At 34.3% G+C, this 23204-nt stretch overlaps 1 long non-coding RNA gene across 7 annotated transcripts; it reads right to left on the minus strand.

The window, feature by feature from the left end:
• Positions 1-1796: 1796 nt before the first annotated feature.
• On the minus strand, positions 1797-19346 carry LOC122217859. 7 transcript variants are annotated; one of them, XR_006201713.1, is made up of 8 exons: positions 19214-19346; positions 18349-18371; positions 18127-18209; positions 15210-15356; positions 14947-15020; positions 13020-13923; positions 9830-9882; positions 1797-4405 (listed from the first exon to the last, which is right to left on the minus strand). It is a non-coding gene; the product is annotated as an uncharacterized LOC122217859 (long non-coding RNA). The 7 variants fall into 7 exon arrangements; XR_006201716.1 differs by having other exon boundaries at positions 13020-13083; positions 13833-15020; XR_006201714.1 differs by having other exon boundaries at positions 13020-13083; positions 13802-15020.
• Between the last annotated feature and the right edge of the window lie 3858 nt (positions 19347-23204).

A 23204-nucleotide genomic window follows, 5' to 3' on the forward strand; every position in this document is an offset into this window, starting at 1 on the left:
TTGTTAAAATTTATTACATTATTTTTATTTTGCAAGTGTTTTTGAATATTACATATATTACACTTTTAATTAAATATTGCATATTTAATCTTCATTATATATATAAAATGAAGCTGAGGAATTATATTATGATTAATATTATATAGATTAAAAAATCATGCAGAAAGTAATTAAGATATTTATACTAAATGGAAAAGTCATGCTTCGAACCAGCTTATGTGGTGATGATCTATTCCAAAGCTTGATAAACTTCAATGATGTTTTCAGTAATTTTTAATGATTCTCCCTATAATACTCTTTTCAAATAAATCTTCATATTAAATACAACATTTTGCCCTGTATTTGCTTCTCCCTCCTCTTTTCAGGTTTAGATTAATTTTGAGAGGGAATCTGGATTAGATAGTAACCCAGCAAATCCACTTAGAGTGGCACAGGTTTTGATTGCAGTAAATAAGTTGTCTTCAAAAAAAATCTACATTATTGTTAGTAATAAAATCACAAAGATATAGATGAATAGAAATGCTGATTCTGTATCCAGGAATCAGTCATTTTGAGGGATTATACCATGATGTAATTTCTTGCCAACCAATTCAGGACTTTACTTAATATCTTCTTAATATAGAAAAGAAAATCCAGTTTCATGAAGAAATGGCAAACATGTCTTTGTGTATTTCAATATATCCTCTATCAGTAGTGCTTTCATTTGTTTAAGCCACACAAAGTTGTCAGTATTTGACCATTTGGGCTTACAAAATGACACTCGCACTGTGTTCAAACGGGCACATTTGGGCCTTTATTTTTGCCAAATCATCTGAAAAGAAAGATACTCAGAGTATCTAGGTCAAATTATCAGCCTAATTTATACTCATAACACTTTTAAAAATAATGATATTTATGTACACAAAACCTAATTTAATTTGGCATATTTAGTTTATGAACTTCTCTCTAATGGAAGACTCATACCGCAGTCTCATAACTGTCAGTAACAAAAGCTTGCTCAAGTACTTTTACCTGTGTAGATGATAAGGTTGTTATGAGAATATCACATCAATTTTTTTTGAGAAATTTAAGGAAGAACATTAGCATCACAATTTAAGAATGCAGATATTTACTTTATAGTATAATGTCAGAAAATCCATAAATAACATCTTTTCTAATTAAATGGCTCATTATGTAAAGAACCCAGGAAAATAACAAAAATAAATCCAGAAAACAACTTTTTAATTAAAACCTAAGTATTAAAATTTTCTTCAATTTTGAAGGCAGAGACCTTGTCCTAATCAGCAGTATATTCCTATCCTTCTCCCACTACCTGTACTTTGTATTTATTATGCACTTCACAGAGCTCTTGTATTATGTTTTGTATAAAAATGTTATTATGTTGTTAGTGATTCACCATAAATGGAAGTTGGGGCAGGTGGTGGGGAGCCTAGATAATAGATAAATATGTTAACAGTATATTTAATACTTTGCAAGTCATAAACTTCACCCATTTGCTTAATATAATAATATGCTTTTTTTGTAGTGTTTTATGTTTCTCTATGACTTTAAGTCACATTATTTTGCTTAGTTTTATTTTAAGGTTTTATACTGCATTTACTTGAAAACTATGTCAAAATCAGTTTTAAGAAAGCATTTCAAAATTCTGCATAAAACAAATAATTACAAAAACATTTTTCTTTATTGTTCATATATCCAGACATTAAAAGTTGGAAATTAAATATATATATGTGTATATATATACATATATATATATAATTCCTTACAATATATTTCTCACAATAATATTAAAAATTCTTCAAATTTTAAATAAAAGCTTTATATAAAGATTAATTCTCCTACCTGAAAATTCATCCTCATAATATAATTTAGTGGTTTTTAGTATATTCGCAAAATAGTGTAGATATTACTATTATCTAATTCTGGAATGTTTCATCATCCCCAATTAGCAGTCTAGGGTTCTAATTTTTTTTTAATTTGAATTTGAATTTTTGTTTTTATTTTTGAGAGAGAGAGAGAATGCAGACTCCATACAGAGCTTGATCCGGGGCTCATTTCCAAGACCCTGAGATCATGACCTGAGCCAAAATCAAGAGTCAGATGCTCAATCAACTAAGCCACCCAGGCACTCCTGTAATATTTTTTTAAACCAAAAACAAACTACACATACAGATGGTTCCCGACTTAACAATGGTTCAACTTTTGACTTTTTGACTTTATGATGGTGTGAAAGCAATACACATTCAGTTAGAAACAGTACTTAAAATTTTAATTTTGATCTTTTCCTGGGCTGGTGATAAGGCAGTGAAATACTCTTCCAGATGCTGGGCAGCAGCGGGCGAGCTGCACTCTGTTAGCCACTTGATCATGAGGGTAAAGCAACCAATACACTTACAACCTTTCCATACCCATACAACCATTCCATTTCTTACTTACTTTCAGTACAGTATTCAAAAGGTTACATAAGATATTCAGCAGTTTATTATAAAATAAGCTTTGTGTTAGATGATTTTGTCCAATTGTAGGTTAACCTAAGTGTTCTTGTTACCAAAACCCAAGTTCGTCTGCCTCTCGCTGGAAAGGCCAATACTCAAGAGATGAGTTTTGATTGGGAAAGAATATGAGTTTTATTCTGGAAGCTGAGACTTCATCTGGGGAGAAGTTGGGCTCTTGTCCAAAGGCCAACTCTCAGGTTTCTGCCTGGCCCAGAGATTTTTAAAGGTGTTCAATCGGTTAAGGGAGTGTAGTGATCTGTGACATTTCTTCATTTCCTGCAGACTTAACACCAGCTACAGCATCATCTCGGTGCTCAGAGGTTGTGCAAGAAAGTCTGTTTCCTTGGTACCCAGAAGTTGTACAAGAGTACTCTGTTCTTTCTACAAAAGAGGGCAAGGTCTACAGATGTACAAAGGGAAGCCAGTAAAGTCATTTGTGCGATCTTAAAAAAGAAAAACATTTTGCTAAAAGATTATTGAGTTAATCAGAAAGCTAAGGGGGATTGAAACAGACTTGCTGGCCTCTGTGGCCTGGCAACATTCTGGTCCTTTATTCCCCAAGGCCAGTAGTCTGCAAATCTCAAAGAAAGTAAATTCAGTCTGTTACAGATCAAGGATCTTAATGCAACAAGCAAGGACTGTGTTAACATGAAGCAAGTTAACCCCTGAGACCAGCGAGTTTGCTGTAATATTCTGTGTACATTTAAGGTAGGCCATGCTAAGCTATGGTGTTTGATCGGTTAGGTACAGTAAATACATTATAAAATTGGGTCATTTTCAATTTATGATGAATTATTGGAAATAATCTTATCATAATTTGCAGAAAATCTATACTTTGTTCTGAAAACAGAACTAATACAAAAACTTAGGTCATCTTGATTTCCTAACAGAAATCAATTCATGGAAGTAGCAATTTTCCCTCAGATATGTCTCTTCACCAACTGTATCAGCAGTTTTGACTTCGCTTAGAAGAAGACTTCCAAGAGGTAATACTACAAATTTTTTTTCTGAATGTTTTATACTATTTGGACTTGCAATGTCCATCTCCTTAAATATCTTCCTTCTATGTGTACAATAAATGTGGTAATTTAATGCATTAATGTCCCTGACTCTTTACCCTTTCTGTGTCTAAGGATTTTGTCATGTAACTTTGTAGTGTCCTCCCACTCAGCTCTTGAATTGCCATGTTGTTTGCTTTGAACAAAAAGATTTTAGCATATGCAATATAAGCAGAGGCATGAAATGAGCTTGGACTTTAGAGATATTTTCTTTTGTTATCTGCCATTCCCATAAACAAACAAACAAGCAAGCAAACAAACTAAAACATAAGTCTGCCCTAACCTACTGTTCCTCAGAGGAAGATGAATCATATTGATCAGAACCAATCCACAGACTCATGAGTCAGCCAGCTGACCTACAAGTGTATGAGCAAATCCAGCCAAGGTCATCCTAAACTGTCCAGCAGCCTATTGACACCACCTATGAAAGAGCCCAGCCAAGATAAGTAGTCTTCTAACCTGATCAATTCAGGAATATGAGCAATGCATGCTTGTTGCTGTATATGCTCTATTGAGATTCTGTAGTTGCTTCTTACGGAGTAGTATGGTGACAGCAGGTAACTGAAACAGTGAATAACTAATGAGAAATAAAAAGAATATGATATCACTTTAGAAATTCAATAATTTCCCAATCTATGGAAACTTTATATGGATAGAATTTTCTTAAATCATCATAATCAAAATCCTTTCTTGCTATAGCCACAGCAGTATGATTCTGCTGTCAGCACAGATGGAGTGAGCTGCTTAGAGAAGGGGATTAAGGAATTCCCTTAGTAGTTGGCTTAAGAGAAGGACAAATCTTCTCCCTTCAACCAGCAAAATAGCATCGAGTGGGGATATTTTCTTTTGGAGCTGAAAGACAAAATACACAGAAAATAACCACCCTAGAATCAAAGAAGACTTAAAATAAATGAATACTGGCATGGTTGTTATTTATAAAGATAAAAACATGTAGACTACTTTGGATAGTTTCAATGCATTTGACTATACTCTGGGTGCTTCAATTTCAGCCACATGGGATGAAACATAATACCTACAATGTTAACAATTGTCAAGGCTTAGGTTCTGAGAAATCAGAGTATGGAAGTATCTTAGGCAACCAGAAGCAGAAAAATTAAGGGGTCAATTTGACTCTAAATTACTTAGAGTATAAGCCTCAAGCTGAGGACACAATACCAGTCAAGAAGTACAAAACACTTGCAAGAATGAAAGTAGGAAGCTGAGATAGGAGTTCTAAGCAGTGGAGACCCGGAACCAATGAACGAGACTATCTGGAGTGAAGCAAGATCTCTTGGGCTATTGGCACAAAGGAGAGACTGAAAACTCCATGGCTTTCTTTCATAAAACTCTAAGTGTTTGGTATATGCTGGTCTAAAATCGCAATTATGCCAAAGTATTTCTTCAAATGACATAATTCAGTTGCAGCAATTTTCACCCATGCATATAAATATGAGCATTTAGAAGGCCTTGATCTTCACAGTTCTGGATGGTCTAATACATATTAGAACTATCCTGGCCACTGTCCACGGAAGTGGACATATGTTTATAGAGGGTCTGAGATCCTAAATGAAACAAACTCTATAGCGACAGTAAGAAAAAAATAGGAAATTAATATTATAATTCAGCTACAATGTAGGTTAATTTTTTAAGAGTCAGTTGGGGAACAAATCTTTATTGTTGCACTGTTTCAGAATCAAAAAATATGCTGGAAGCAAAATTAATATTTTGCAATGCAGCCTATTTGTAAGTTGGACTGTAAATATACAGCTCTGTCCACTAATGCTTTCTACCTTACTGAGTACATGGTCTTGTATCCTGGCTGTGTTTTCTGTCCTCTGGGAGGACAGTACAGTAATTACTAAGGCCACTTAAGGACCATAAATGAAAGTCATTCAGTTATGATATTGATTCACTCATTAGTTCATTAATGCTATGAATATTGCCTGAGTATATACTATGTGCCTACTATCATAAATTACATGATGTCAGTATTCTAGAACTAGGAATATCATCCTATGAAAGGTATATGTAGTGGAAAGATTAATAATGGCAACATATATATAATTTACGAAAGGATAAGTACTACAAAGAAAAACACAATGAAAGTGAGTAGGTACCTGGAAAATACAGTTTTATGCATAATGATCCAGGAAAGCCTCTCAGAGGAATTAATATTTTGACATAAATTTGCAGAAAGTAGGATAATGATGGAATTGATCCTAGAAAAATAGTATACTAGTCAGAAGAAACAGTAAACCCAAATACCCTAGTAGGAACACATGTGGTTTTTCTGAGGAACACTTAAAAAGCCAGAAAGTCATTCAGGGCCCAATATCCTCCCTCAATTTTTGAAGTACAATATTCTCATCTAAAAGAAAGGATGAATCAAAGGAAAGATTCAGACATTAAAGTATATATCCAATTTAGAATTACTTGTCTTTAAAAAAAATTATTTCTATTTTGTCCTATAATAATGAAACTATCTTAACAAGCAGTTCAATATTCAGGTCCCATTTTTCATTAAAATGATTATAATGCCAATCCTATTTAAGACATTTGGCCACTCCAATGTTTGGGAAAGCGCAATCTCAAATGCCATGCTCACCCACAACAACGAATTACTCCATAAATATAAATGTTGGATTTTTGAGCAGTGATTAACTCATAGTATGGTTCTGTATGCTTTGATTACATATACTAACATATAGCCCTATAAAAATGATGTCTATTTTCCTCATATAACCAATTCCAAATTCCTCCTAATTAAAGACAAAACTTCACAAAATGGCAGTTAAAGCAACAACTAATCCATCTCCAAAATAAAAGTAAATAGATTACTTAACCAAGAGAACAATAGATTTAAACTGAATGACAGTTCAGAGTTAACATATTTTGCTACTAGAAATATACTCCTACAAAAGGTATGAAACATGTCTTCTTTCCTAACTCTTTATTCTTCCAACCCCACCAAAATAGACAGTACCACACACTCACCTGCCCTCTGGTTCAAAGAACCAGAGACTCTACCAATCAAAAGCCTGTGCATTAGTCTTCCCACTCTATGGCTAATGTGCTATGCAAAACATCCATTCATATCCTCTTATCAGTTTGAACTCAATGATTGTCATGAGACCACACACACACACACACACACACACACACACACACACAGGGCTTACATTGTATCTTAGGAGACATTATCTCAACAATGAAAGTACTATAGGTAGAGGAAAAGATAAAAGGGACTGTGATAGTTTTTCATATTAACCAAAAGTTCAAACTGCCAGAAAACTAGGCTATGGTTTTTGTTTGTTATTATTATTCTTTGTGTTCTTTTCTTGTTTTCCACTTCATCTCAAACAAACAAAAAAAGCTACACTAGTTGTTTGGCTATTAGACCATGTATACTGGACTAAGAAGTATTTGGGAAGAGAAGTAGATATATGTGAAAAATGATTATGAGTATCATCAAGGTTAGTCATCTTACATGCTGGTAAATGGCTGGTAAGGTGATCTCTTTTTACTAGTAATGGATAGAGAGAAACAAATACATGTGCCTGAGAAAAAGGAAAAAAGTGAGATGTATTACCCTGCAGATGGGCATAACTCTGGATAGAACCTGAGGAATATTAGACTTGAACCACCCATTTAGATGTTAAAAGACCATTCAATTTCTAATACTGATGGGCGGAGCATCTTAAAAATAGTCTGGGGAGGATAGAGTGGTGGGTGAGAGATGAGGCAGAATGCAGGAGACCAAAAATAGTAGAAGTAACATTTACATTGTAGACAGCAAGATATGGGACTGACACTGTGGGCAATCTGAAGAGAGGGTGGAGGAAAAGCTGAGAACAATTGAAAAACCCTTCTTTGAACACACACAAAAAAAGATTAAAACCAATCAAAAGTAAACTATGTATAGAGGATGAGCAAAATAAGTCTAAACTGGAAATAATTCCAGTCTAAATGGGAAAATAAGTCTAAACTACAAGAATTATTGGTCAATTAGAACAAAAGCAAAATTATAATCAAGAAGAAAAGCTTTTTCCACCCAAAGAAAAGAAAATGTGGATGAGTCACGCTAATTCTAATTTTGATTAAATACGGTGGACTAAACATACGTTTCTGCTTCTATTCACAAAGAGCCACTGATATTATAGATAATTTGGGAAAGGGAAACAACACAAGAGGAAGTGAAACCTCCAACGTTCTGAAGGTCGGAAAAAGACAACCACCTGATGTTCTGGGGATACCTGGAAATCAAAAAGCAGAATGGATTGAATAGCTGGAGAATGATCTGAGGAAACCAAAATACTAGTTGTGAGAGTCCTCCCAGTCAAGCCCAGAAAGGCAAAACATTGAAAATGGCAGCACATACTAGATTTTTTAATTTTCTCCAATTTCGAGTGGATCATATATTGCCCATTTATTTGTTTTAAATGAAAATTTCTTACCATGAATTAAATCAAAATGTCCTGGGCTTTGGAACTTGAAAACTCTTTTGGGGGAGCTCTGCAAGTGCATGTGCATATTTAAATTCCCCAGGTGATACTGAAGGACATTCCTGGTTATAGTTCATTACCTTCATGAGCAGTTGGAGTTGCTTACCACCAGCCCCTATCTTGAAGTAAGCTAATTAATCATTTGTTGAGTAGTATGTGAGTTTAGGTGAGGTCACGAGTTAAATATTTTTATTTACTGTGGGGAATAAGCTTAGGAATTCCCTGAGCTTGCACCGATGGGTTAACAAGGCATAAAGAAATAGAAAGCCACAAGATGAATGCATCCAAGATTAGGCAAACAATATTAGGTAAAAATAATGGTCTGTATATTCAAAAATATACAAATAATGAAATGTACTTTGACATCTGTCAAATACAAATTAAAGAGAAACTCAGTTGAAAAATCTATATTTTAAAAGTTTTAAAAAATAACCTTCCATATTAACAAATTTTTATAAAACATATAGTTTCATAATACAAATATAGATATTCATAGGATTTAAATTACTAACAGCTTTAGTTTTCCTTATATATGCAAAAAAATGGAATGAGTTTAAATTCCTCTTTCCCTGCCCACCCCAAAACACACACACACACACACACACACACACACACACACACAACATAGCAACAAGAAAAAACAAAGACAGATACAAGGTGAGTATCCATTTTGAACCATAAAGGAGATGCTGGCCATTAAATTACACAATTGGAGTCATGGCTAAGATATAAAAGTGCAATGCATTATTATCTTCTGTTCATTATCAGTCAGAGTTAAAGAACCCCAAAATGAACAGAACTTCAAACTGTATTTAGACATTAGGAATCCCTTACCTTCTAACTATTGTTTACAGGATTCAAATAAGGAAAAGTCTTTGCAGTGGTGTTACTGACACATATGTCATAGTTGGGAGGAAAATTCTAAAATAGCAATCCTCATTTTGCTTTAGAATTGAAAACTAATAAAAACAGGTCCACATATGAAAAATTCAAAGAACTAATCTCCAGAATTTATTGAGATCAAATCATGTGAACCCCCACCCTGGTTTTTCCAATTCCCTAGAGAATCCCCCTACCACTGGCTTTGTACCTGAGTTTTAAAATTCAAGATTTGAATTTAATTCACTGAGCTTAAAAACAAAAGCTGTTATAATCTTTGCTTTGAGGATTTTAAAGAATTTGAGTTTTGTGGGAAGATTCTTCAACATTCAAGATTTGAAAAGTGTGAGAATTGCCACCTTTATTAGTGGGACCCTTTTCCCAGTGTTGGCTTAGGACAACGTTTCTCTTTCTTGAGTATGGATCAGAATCATTTGGAAAGCTGGCTGAAACCTAGATTGCTGGCTCAGATCCTGTGAGTTTCTAATTCAGGAGATCTGGGGTGGGCCCATAAATTTGCATTTGTAACAAGTTTCAAGGGCTGCTTATACACTTGATACACAGAACAAACTTTGAGAATCACTGGTTTAGGGTATGTATCCTTTAATTTATCAGCTCAAATTACAGACACAAGAAAAATAATTTGGGCTGATTTGATCTATATTTCCATCTCCAAAGAGACATATAGGTCCACATACTCTTTTATTATAGAATAACAAATTTTACTTCTACTAGCAAGTATATGTTATGGTACGTATGTGCTTCTTGCAGAAAATGAAGTAAACCTGTGAATATTATCAGTGCTATTATACTCTAAAATAAGGCAATATTTTAGATTAGTAAATTGCTAGTTTTTAATTTTCTGTGTACTTTTAACTTCAAATGAAAATCTTACCTAAGATGATCTCCTGGGACTTTCCATTGACATCCTTTAAAGTGACTCATTGGCTGAAAAAAAAATGCAGAGGTTAATCATTTTGATTAATTTCTAATTAGATCTACCTGTATTCCAGAGGAAATGATCAATGTTACCATTTGAAGAGGGCAGGCTAAGATCCAGCAACACTTCTAGAACATTTGCAGTTAATTTCTGATGGTTCAGTTTATGGACCTCACTGAAAAACGGTAAAACTCTCTTATTCCATCACAACTCATTAGAAAGTTTTTTTTAATAGAGAAAGCAAATATTTAATACTTTACCATTGTATCTTATTTTTTACTTTTTTGAAAATAGTGTTTAAAATCACTCAAGTTTGTAATTACTGTGAAAATTATTACTGAATACAGTGAAAGATAATCTCAACCATATGTACCAAATTTTTGAAAAAATCAAGAATTTCACTTGCAGATTAAATTTTAACAAATTTGGGATACTGAAAGTAGAGCTGGAATGGTTTTGAAATCTGAAATTGATTTACTTTCAAGCAACTTTCAGTTTGATTCTCCTAGGCAATTTACAACAATTTAGGGATGTGGTTATACCAAGTATTACTGCAGAGACTGAGGGAAATGCCAGAAAACAATTGAATTCCATTTTGGGGGTAAGGGGAGTATTTTTACTAAGAAAAATAAAATCAACCTAGGACAATATTGTATTTCCCCAGTGCTGCAACATGGAGAATGAGATCCCATGAATAAAATCTTGTCAATCATTCCAGTTAAATATTGTAGTTTTGATTATTTTGATTTTTAAAAAATATAACATATAAATATATGAAACATACCATAGGATACATGGTGTTTTCTAGTTTTACATAGAATTCCAAATTTAAAAAAATGAGAATAAAAATAGTTTTGTAAAATTTTACAATGTGCCCCAGTAAATGTAAACAAACTCAGAATTAAAATATGGCTTCCATAACCAGGTAATAAACTAAGCATGATGATATTATTGTCACATATTTCTACAGGAAGGAACATTGAAGATATGACTAGCAGAAATTAATTCTAAAACCTCCAAATATTAAACCCATACCAAAAAGTCTCATTTGTATCTGTATTTCCTATATATTTACAACTCTACTCTTCCATCATTTCCTTTAGTCTGGCTATTGATAACTTTAATTTTATTTATCAAAGAGTTAAAATTTCAGTTCTTGTTAACAATGGATTTAAATCCTCATCCACGGGGGCGCCTGGGTGGCTTGGTCGGTTAAGCATCCGACTTCAGCTCAGGTCACGATCTCGCGGTCCGTGAGTTCGAGCCCCGCGTCGGGCTCTGTGCCGACAGCTCAGAGCCTGGAGCCTGTTTCAGATTCTGTGTCTCCCTCTCTCTGTGACCCTCCCCCGTTCATGCTCTGTCTCTCTCTGTCTCAAAAATAAATAAACGTTAAAAAAAAAAAAAATTAAAAAAAAAAAAATAAATAAATAAATCCTCATCCACAAAATTCTACAAAATTCTTCCAAAAATCTCAAATATAGAAAAATTGTCTACCTTTACACAATGACCCTTCTGCCATGTTGACTAAAACAGTTTCTGCACACACTTGACAAATCTGGATTTTATGTGTTGTCTATGCTTAACACAATTTCCCAGTAGAAAAATGTAGTGGTACATTTGAGTGAATTTATTATATGTTAAATTCCCCTTCCAAGGTTTCTGAGCCAGCTGATGGGTCTTGTGAAATATACTGATCAGATATGACTTGAATCAAAATCACGATCCTCTTGTCAGATGCAATATAACTTTTTCATATACTTTGAATTACTGTGATTGAGACTTTTCTGTTTTGACGAATCTGTTTGTGCCTTTCTCAAGGAGTAGTTGGTGTCTCTTTAATTGATACTATCTTACAAACTAGAGGTCAGGGCCTCACCTTCTACCCACTGATCATAATTGTCTTTCCATCCATCAACATGTATCCTCAAGAGAAAATGCATAATTCAAGTTACTGTGACTACACATACTAATTGTGGTCTCATAAAAATCTATCCCTTTTAATGTTATTCCCATGTGATAGCTATAATTTGAAACTTCTGTTTGAAAACAGTGTTGATGGTTCTGTGATGGACCCAGTTTCTTTAAAGTGTTTAAAACATTCAAAAAGAGTTTTTGTATAACTTCTGAGTAGAATAAACTCAATTATGTTAATATCACAGGAGCCAAGAGAGAAAATAGAAAGGTAAGGTGCATATGACAAAACCAATTAGACTATTGATCCCAATCACAAGAATCCATCAGCCTGCACATTTCTAATGGTTTACAAAACATACCACAAAAAGATTTACTGAGTCCATATTTTTCTATATTATTTATTCTTTAAACCAGTTTTACTATGTTCTACTTATTCTGTCTTAAGAAATAAATGTTTCAAAATGTCCATCCTATTTCTTAATAATATCATATATGTTGAATCAATGGTCTATATCTCAAGATCAGCCAAAATGACAAATTAATTGGCCATATATATGGTTTCAGTTTTATCTTCACTTTATTTTGCATGGGTGTACATCTTTCTTCAATTACACTTTCACCTTTATTACTCATGTTTGACTTAAAGTGCCTTGTCAACCATTTGAACTCTCATTCAAAGACTGAAAGTCTTGCACACTTTCTGAAACTCTTTTTTGAAAAGTCAGGCAGAAGCATTTGGCATCATTAAGTCATTCCACTAGAAAAGCTTTCTAATTTGTGTACTTTTATTAAATTGTTCTAGGGTGGACAAGATGTTCCCGCACTCCCAACACATGAACCAACGTGAAGAAAGTCATAACTACATATATTGTATCAGACATCCAAGTTCAGTTCATTTCCAATGACTAATATCTTAATAGATCAATAAAATTAACAAATTTCTTACTTACAAAAGTCCAAAACATTGTGGTATGTAAGGAAAACTCTACACGGCTTTTCTCATGCTTTCTGAGCTATTCCATTGGCAAATCCTATTGGTGTGTGTTTAACGCCAGTAACAATTTGATAAGGCTACTGCTAAAGCTCTTATATAATCAGAAGTACCATGGAGACTGATGTTGCTTTAGTTTTCACTGGATTCTGCAAGGTGGCATGATATTGAGCATACGCTGCTAACTTAGCAACTAGGCCTGTTTCCGAGGAAGTCTTGCTTTCTTTGATGGATGCTTACCTGTTATCTGAAGTCTGGCCAAAACTCTTGGGAGTTTGATGAATATATTCTTGAACATGAAACACTGCAAGAATACTTTGTTTTAGAAGAAAAACATTCTGTACACCAGCTATTCTACACAGTGTGCTAGCAGCTTTGCCAGATCTATCATCTGGATATGTATAGGTTGTCAGTTAATGTTTTATAATTGTGATTAAAAGGTAAAGAAGCAACTTCTTCGTCTTTCTCATCAGAGCTTGAGCTGCTACTTGAATCCTCCCACAGCTACCACATAACTTTCAAAAATCTTAGGTAAATCTCTTCCTTACAGATCCTTTCAGTCACTTTTCAAAAGGCTACAGGGGAGATGGTTGCTTTGGGTAAACTTATATAACTCTTAACATCTCTTCTGACTCTAATCCTTTATGTTTTCTGATGGCGTCTCAAGAGTAGGGATTGTCCATGCCAGGGCCACTGACCCCTCTCCCCATTCAGGGGGCAGACTCTTCTCCTCAAGACTGTATGACTTCAGCAGAGTTCTGCTGGACCCCTCTAACTTCTTTGATTGTTTCAAGACAATGAATCATATAAATATTATTTTTATATTAGAAAGTCATTTATTAGTTATCTATTGATACATAACAATTTAACCCCAAAACTTAGCTTAAGCCAACATTTATTATCTCACACAGTTTCTACAGGTCAGGAATTTGGAAGAAGCTTAGCTACGTGTCTCTGAGGTGAGTCTCAAATAAGGCTGTGAACAAGCTGTCTACTAGGGCTATAGTTACCAAAAGACTTACGTGAGGATGAGGGATTTACTTCCAAACTCACTTGACTGCCGGCAGTAGGTCTCAGTTTCCACTGGCTTTGGACAGTAGTCTCAGTCCAGTTGCCACATGGACTTCTCTGTAGAGTTTCTTATCTCATGGTGGAAATGAATCAAGAGGAAAAGGCATGAGAAAAGGCATGGCCAGGATGGAAACTGTAGTGTCTTTTATGACAGAATCTCAGAAGTGACACACAATCAATTCTGCTGAGTTCTATTTACCACTCAAACTTAGCCTAATGAAACGTGGAAACAAATCACATAAGGACATGAACATAAGATGTGGATAGCATTGGGAGCCATCTTGGAGGCTGGCCATTATATCATTTAAGCATAAGTTTAAGATGTTAATATTCCCAGTTTTTAAATATAATTCTTCAACCATTCTAGGAAAAAGAAATTTTAAGAGCATTATAAGCAAAAAATAAGAACCAATAATTGAATTAGATGAAGAAAAGTAGGAAATTTTAAACCTAGAAGATATAGAGATTTTGCATCTATGTTTAGGACTGTGATGATATAAAAACATCAAGAAAGCTGATTTGGACAGACATAAATGAATTCTGTTCTGACAATGGTGTCACGTAACAATAGCTACTCAGGTAATATATATTTGTATTTGGAGATTTAACACTGTGTCCTTCAGACACAAAAATGAAACTTTGGGTATTTTTATAGTATGGACTCTAAAGTGGGTGGAATATAATCTATAAACAGAGGTGGGAACCAAATAATTAAGAAACAGAAGGAAAATTATTGGAAGAAAAGAAAAGGCCAAAAAAAGAAAAAAAAAAAAGACAACACATCTCATGGATGAGACGGAAAAAGGCAAATCACTACATTTTGGTTCATGGTGTCATGAGAAGAAAGGAAGTTCCAAGAACCAGTTTATAAACATCAAGGACAGGCTCACATCCCCAAATAAGAAAACTGGTCCCTTGTCAAGCTGTCATGAACTGAGTGCTACTTACCTCTGGCATCCAGGGTTCCCACAATATTATTAACTGAGATTAATATTTATGAAGCTTTCATTCCCAGTTTGAAAAGAAAATAATTTCTCCAAACTTTTAGAGCAGTAAACAGCAAATGTAATCATAAAGCAGATCGCGTAGCATTCACCTTCTGTCAGCACGTCACTGCCTTCAGCTGTAAAACTGATTGACGCGATTCCAAATGGAAAAAGGTATGGGAGTCTGAATATAAAAGGAAAACATTTGACTGTGGATTCAAAATATATGAGATGAGAAAATATCTGAATATATATACTTCTGCTTAACATTTATTGAAACAAGCTAAGATATTAATAACATTTTGATTTAAATGTCAAGTGTCTTTTTATGCTATGTTACAAAGGGCTGCTATTTATTTTATCTTTTTTTTACCCAAAGTCAACTTGAAGAGGCAGGTGTGAAATTGTCTCTCCTCTTGGCCATTGCAGGATTACTTGTGGAATGTCTTCAAGCAGCCCTTTCCCCCTAACTCCCAGACCCTCTGGAGACATAACTGGGAGCGTGGAGTGAGGAGTTGCCCTGCAGGAAAGTGACAAGCTGTGTGAGCAATCCACTAGTCCCGGACAAAGGAGGGGACAACTGAGCATTTAAGCCATTCAATATCAAGATATCAAGATATCTCAGAAATCTCAGAGTTCCTGAACCTAAATACAGAGTAACTAGTAAGTTATATGGCTGGTTTCAAACCCAGGTATACCTGATTCCAAAGTGCATGCTTTTGGCCCCCACCTGACAAAGGATAAACATTTAAATAATCACTGCTAAGGGTGTCTGTGTGGCTCAGTGGGTTCAGCATCTGACTCTTGGTTTCAGCTCAGGTCTTGCTCTCAAAATTTGTGAGATCAAGCCCCCAGTCAGGCTCTGTGCTGATAGCATGGAGCCTGTTTGGGATTCTCTCTCTCCTTCTCTCTCTCTCTCTCTCTCTCTCTCTCTCTCTCTCCTCTCCCTTCCCTCTTACCCACCTTGCATGCTTTCACTCTCCCTTTCAAAATAAATAAATAAACATAAATAAATAAATAAATAAATAAATATTCACTGCTAACATGATTAAAATTAAAAAGTGAAAACTGGAAAAACACAAAATTATTAATGACAAAAATAATAATTACTGCCATCATTGCTTTAATAACAATAAATATACATTAAGTACCAGTATATGACCAGGGCTCTTCCATAAATGATCTCATCCTATAGTCAAACATTCATATAAGGCTAGAATAACCTCATTAGGGTAATAATTAATAATCCTTATTAGAATAATAGTAATAGTTACTTATAATTAATTATCCTTATCATCCCAGAATTACAGATGAGCAAAGTGAGGTACAGAATGTTGAAATAATGGACCCACAGTCACATAACTAGTAAACAGAGGAGCTAAAATTCAAAACTATGCCTGTATGACTGCAGTTCCTACATATTTGAGCCCTAATCTGTAGAATTCTACTGCCTGCCACCACTTGAACCCAACTGTTTTCTTTCTCAACGAGGCTCTTATATTTTTTTTGTTTCTCTGTATGTGTACTCAAATAATTGTATTCATATTAAAATATTCAAAAGTAGTATTCATAATGTACTTAACATTTTGTGCTGCTTTTTTCTTCTAGCCTTCTCTCATAAGCTTTTCCTATATTCTCCTTCAATTGCCATAATTATATTTTATTTTATTCATGCATAACATTCTATACAGTAATGTTCTAAGACTGAAAAAGCCATTCTTCTATGATTTGACATTTCATTTAGCTCGCATTCAATTTTTGCCTGACATAAACAATTCCATAATAAATTTATACATGTAACTTTTTTTAGTTATCAAATTATTTTCCACGCTAAATTTTCAGGAGAGATTCTTAAGTTAAAGTATATGAACGTTTGTGCGACTTCTTATACATAACAAAATGCTTTCTTGAAACCTCACTGCAGCATTCTCCAACACTAACATCAAAGAAAAATATGAATAAAACAACTATTAAGAGAAGTAGTTTTGTTTTTATTCGTGACTATATATATCCCGATGTTGCTGGAATGGGCCCTGAAATGCATATGGTTTGAGAGTGTGCATCCAGTAGAAATTACGAGTATATGGAGTTGCCATGTTTGCTCTGTACCCTGAGCCTGAGCAGCACATGTGACTAGCTTGCCAAGTCTTTCTTGTAATCAGAGGCCACTGAAGAGCACACCTAACTGACCCCGAAGTCAATGGGGAACACTCAACCTTGGGCTCATTAGCATCATGCCATAACCAATAGAGCTAATTTTCCAACTAATGCATCACAGCAGGTACTTAATAAGTTCTTGTTTACCATCTAAGGTCTTTTGCTCGATCCCATATGCCCACATTCTCTCCTGCTCCTCAGAGTCCCCAGTAACCTCAAACTACAAATCTTACAAACACATTTTCGTTTTCTCTAAGAGCTTCACAAAGGCCCAACTCTCTTAAAGATATTTTGATTTTGGAAAGTACAATGCATGGATTTTATTTTGCCAACATTTTCTAAGCTAGTATTTTTATGATTTTATGACCTTTTATCCATGGCATTTTACCTCATCTCTCTTGAATTTCTGAATTTGAAACTGATTCTCAGTACTGCAAACTCGGACACCATTCTAATTAGTGAGTATATGCAATAAAATGTAAGTATTTCATATACTTTGACAACTTAGTTTTGGAATCAGTCTTACTTTGGTTATTTTCTTAGGTAACATCATTTTCTCTTTCTTAGTTGAGTCACTGCAGCTTTGGGGGCACAAAGAACGTGCTCTCTTGATTAGACATTGACCTTCTCTGCAGAGTGCTGATAGAGTATTGGAAAGATATTGCTGTCAACCAGCTATTCAGAGAACAACCAGTGAGGAAAGAGCCTGAGCAGAACATGAAGAAACTATAAATGCTGTTGAGAAATCGTGAAAAACTGCAGAAATAATTTAGGCATTTTTGCAGAAGGCTGAGTTCCTATATTGTGTGGGTAGATTCAGGGGCCAGGTACATTTTGTTTATTGCTGCTAACATGGGGACTCATTTGAGGTACAGACACAGCTGTAATATTAATGTAGATGTCAATATGTAGACAAAGTATATAAAAGATGTCGACTGATGACATTAAGTATACATCTGGTAGTAAGCTGAAATCTGATCTCTACTTCTACATTTGTATGGACTTGCTCATAATATGGGGACTACAAGTGCTTTTTTCTCATTGAAAAATAAAATATTTTTCTTGTTTTTGACACATGTGAACTAAATATAAGCAGCATTTAATTATGGTGAATTGATATTTTTAATACTTACCTGAAAAAATCTGATTTGAAATGGTCTTCAATGATATACTCAGACCAAACAATCTGTTTCCAGGACTATTTTATATTCAGTTCCTACAAGGAAGCAAGCAAGGTATCAATTTCAATGCAGAATCTTCTACACCACTGTGATCTTATTACATCACCTCTTGATTATCCACAGATTACACATGTTATAAATAAGTTATGACCATTTGTGGTTTAATCCTCTTACCTCTGAGTTCTGGTCTTAGGCATCTAAAAAAAAGGGGGGGGGGTGTTGAGAAAAGAAGACAGAGGATAGAGAGAGAAACAGAAGAAGGGACAGGAGAAGAAATATTTATTTATTATAAATATTTTTATAATAGTTCATATGTGTTTTCACATGTTATTATATTGGCTGTAGTATAGTATTCATCTAAGAATTACTTGAAGTTCACACAGATTTGAACTCTAACATTAATTTGTGGGTATTTATTATTACATCATGGTGTGAAATATATTGGTAAAGTCTCCAAACAACAACAAAAGACCCCTAACACATGGTAGTCTGAGAAGTTGATATGCCTGCTCTCAGTATATAACAGTTACATAGAAATGTAGAAAAATTTTGGTGATCAGATTATTTAGGCTTTTGCAATTCAAAGTATGTTCCATGGACCAGCAGCATTACATTACCCAGGAGCTGGTTAGAAGTACAGAATCACAGGCCCTATCCCAAATTGACTAAATCAGGAATAGCACTTTAATAAGATCTCCCAGATGATTCATATGCTTATTAAATCTGAAGAAGAATTTATCTGGGTGGATCTCCTTATTTCTAAGCTGAAGACACCAAAGGTCAGAGAGAGTAGATCAGTTGTGCAAGTAATGCCATTTAACAACACAGTGAAGGATCAAAATACAATCTATTCTCATGAAGCCAAACCCAGGTTCTTTCCGCTAAATTGCACTTGTCCTCTGAACTACTTTAACACACACACGGACATACACCCCTTCCTTTCTCCAAAGTTGTACCAATGAAACTGATTTATAACTGACCCCGTTTTACAGAGAAATCAGAAGCCATCCGTGGCAAACAGACTTATATTTGTCCTTACCTCTCCTCCCTCTTTTAGGCAACATTAGACCTGGTGTCTCTCTTCTTACCCAATCCACTTCACCCATCTGTATTCAGAAGCCCATCCTCCCCAACTTCTCAGGAATTTATGCTCAGAAAGTCTTCTTTGTACAGACTCCATAGCTCACTCACAACAACCTCCTTCCCATTTCAACTTCCTTCTTCTTGTAACAAACTATGTCTTCATTTCCTTTGGCAACTAAGCCTTTTGAAATACGTTTTTTCCATGTTCATTACTTTCATGAGCAAGAAAACTACATGTTCATATACCAAAGTCAAGCTTACCAAACAATAATTCAATTATATGTCATTGTTTCAAACACAGAATACTGCTATCTTGTGGATGCCAATTGATAGCACAGAATTTTCCAAAACGGGTGCTGCAACACATTTGTTCTGGGAAAAGCCAATGTGTTCCTCTCAAAAAGGCCAACTACCTGCATGGTAGGTAGTAACTACCCCCAAACACCTCCACAAAATGCAACTCACTATAGCATCCATATAGACATTAACACTGACTTTAGCATGTTCTAGGATTTGTGCAGTACTGTGATAAACCTTTTAAACTTTGTTTTCTCAGCATACCCCACACTTATTTAATCATTGTTAGTTTGCTGTTTTGTTTCACTTAGCTTTTTATTTCCAAGGGACACCTCATGAGACAATGTTCTGTGAAATATCAATTTTCTAAAACTGTATTACAAGTCTATAGAATATTTTTCAAATCATATCTGTGTATAAAATGTTTGGCTTATTTGCTGCTACAATCTTTCTTATTGAATGTTGACATTGTCATGAATATATAGAAGATTTAAAAAACATTTTTTTTTTACATTTATTTATTTTTGAGAGACAGAGAGAGACAGAGCACAAGTGGGGGAGGGGAAGAAAGAGACACAGAATCTGAAGCAGGCTTCAGGCTCTGAGCTGTCAGCACAGAGCCCAACGCGGGGCTCAAACCCATAAACTCTGAGATCATAACCTGAGTTGAAGTCGGCCTCTTAACTGACTGAGCCACCCAGGTGCCCCTAGAAGATTTTCATATAGCAAATCTAAGGGCTCATTTTAGTACATATGAAGTATCAGTAATCCAGATACAGTAAAATCTTGGTTTGCGAGCAGAATTCATTCCAGGAACATGCTTGTAATCCAAAGCACTAGTATATCAAAGTGAATTGCAAAAACCAATCGGTCATTCGTGATAATGTGACACTGGCATCACATACTATTAGTCATATTGCAATACAGCACTCATTTATCAAGTTAAAATTTATTAGAAATATCTGCTCATCTTGCAGAACACTTGCAGAACAAGTTACTCGCAATCCAAGGTTTTTACTGTATTTTATTTAAATTCTTTACAAATAATGTAAAAATAGAGTGCATGTTAATATCAGGTAATATGTTTTATTTACAGCTTTGTGTAATTCATTTAAACTCTTGTAAATGACTAACTTCAATTTATGAATTTTCTCACTTAGTGACACATGAGTGCATCTTTTTAAAAAACTAAAACTTAAAGCAAGCTTTATATCTTTAATGTGATAGTGTCATTTTGACTTGCTTTTATACTCTAAGGTAAAATAAATGCGCTTGTTTGAATGGATGGAAAAATACCCCAGAGTAAATGTTAATTTGATTAGTCCATTTACAGGTCCTTTTAGGTTTTACATATGACAAAATTAATCACAAGGCAAAGTTCGATCTTGTCCATGACATAGTCATTCAAAAACACTCCATTATCAATGGGTGTTTTTAAAAAAAAATTTTCAGTTCTTTAAACTCTTATTAAGGAGCTATTGTGAAGCAGATATTTGTTCCAGGTGCTGATGAAACGAGGATAAATAAGACATTGTTTTTTCCTTTAGAGGTTTATAATACAGTAAACAAAATATAAGCATCTCATCACAGCCCGGTGTGATAAGTACTAAAACAGAAGTATGCAGAAAGATTTTACAAGTGTTTCCATTGTGTCCCTTTAATTACTTTCTATAACACTAGCATTTGCAATTTTCTTCAGTGTATGAAACAATACAGTCTTCCACTTTTCTATTTTTTATAAGGCCCTCTTGCTCTCCAAGCTAAGCTTATGAAAAAGCCAATGTTAAATTTTCCTTCCCTGTAATGATGTTACTATCATTAACAGAAAGTTGAGGAGAGTACATTTATTAACTTGCTTTGAACTAAAGCAAAAATAGGAGTTTTTACAAAGGCATTGCTTGTTTTGATCTAGGGACCCTGCACTTTGATCTGTCCTTACTTTGAAGATGATTCTAAAAGGAAATTTCAGATATACTCAGGTAACACTATTTGCATAAAAGACTCAGAACTCCCAGCTGAAAGATATCATTCCAGTACAAAAGAAAACAAAACAAAACAAAAAATAAATAAAACATATTTTAAACTGATTCATGTTTTCACAGACAATGATGACAACCCAAACTTTAGTCTTCTCCAAGAGGTATAGAAGTCCCTTTCCAATATGTAATTAACTGAATGTTGTTTGGCAATTTATTAAGCTTCCAAGGAGGTTTTTAAAAATGAGTCAAGAGGCAATACTTACATAGATTTGCACACTTGTTAGTTTTTCACATTGATAACTTTTTATATGTTAAGAATATAGATTTATAATTGTCAATTCAGATTCTCCCGTCTAAAAACTATACAAAATGAGCTTGCCTAATTATTTTGCATTGCTTTCAGAAAAGCTTAGATACTGTTCTTGCCAGATACTTTAACTATAAAAATTATTTTAAAAATATGATGATCAAACTCAATATCCAAAAACAAATAATCCAGTGAAGAAATGGGCAAAAAACATGAATAGACACTTTTCCAAAGAAGACATCCAGATGGCCAACAGACACATGGAAAGATGCTCAACAATTCATCACCAAGCAAATACAAATCAAAACTATAATGAGATGCCACCTCACACCAGTCAGAGTGGCTAAAATTAATAACTCAGGGGACAACAGATGTTGGTGAGGGTGTGGAGAAAGGGGAATCCTTTTGGGTTGCTCGTGGGAATGCAAACTGGTTCAGTGACTCTGGAAAATGGTATGTAGTGTCCTCAAAAAATTAAAATAGAATTACCCTATGACTCACAATTGCACTACTAGGTATTTATCCAAAGGATACAAAAATGCTTATTCAAAGGGGCATATGCACCCCAATGTTTATAACAGTGCTATCAACAATAGTTAAATTATAGAAAGAGACCAAATGTCCATTGACTGATGAATGCATTTAGATGTGGTGTATGTATATATATACCACATATATACATACAACGGAATATTACTTGGTCATCAAAAAGAATGAAATCTTGCTATTTACAACGATGTGGATAGAACTAGAGTGTATTATGGTAAGCAAAATAAGTCAGAGAAAGACAAATATCTTATGATTTCACTCATACATGGAATTTAAGAAACAAAACAGATGAACATAGGAGAAAGGAAGAAAAAATGAGATAAAAACAGAAAAGGAGACAAACCATAAAAGACTCTTAAATACAGAGAACAAACAGGATTGCTGGAGGTGTGTTGGGTGGGGGGATTGACTAAATGGGTGATGGGCATTAAGGAGGACACTTGTTGGGATGAGCACTGGGTGTTATATGTAAGTGATGAATCATTAAATTCTATTCCTGAAATCATTATTATACTATATGTTAACTAACTTGGATTTAAATTAAAAAAAATAAAAATAAATTTTAAAAAATATGACAAATCTTCCCTTACCTATAAAGCAAATTTTTATCTAAGTCATAGACCACAGCTACTTGTTACAGCAGCTTCCCAGATATCATTCCCTAAAATGAAAGCCCACACAAAGAAAATAAAGATCTTTTATCTTTACATACTTTACATATCTTTGTTAATCCTGATTTTGAAGTATGTAATAAATTTTAGCTTGTGTGGCTGCTCATACCTCTAAACTGGGCCTCAGTACTTTGCATAATACCA

This window comes from Panthera leo, chromosome B1 (assembly GCF_018350215.1).
Source record: "Panthera leo isolate Ple1 chromosome B1, P.leo_Ple1_pat1.1, whole genome shotgun sequence".
Taxonomy (NCBI): Eukaryota; Metazoa; Chordata; class Mammalia; order Carnivora; family Felidae; genus Panthera; species Panthera leo.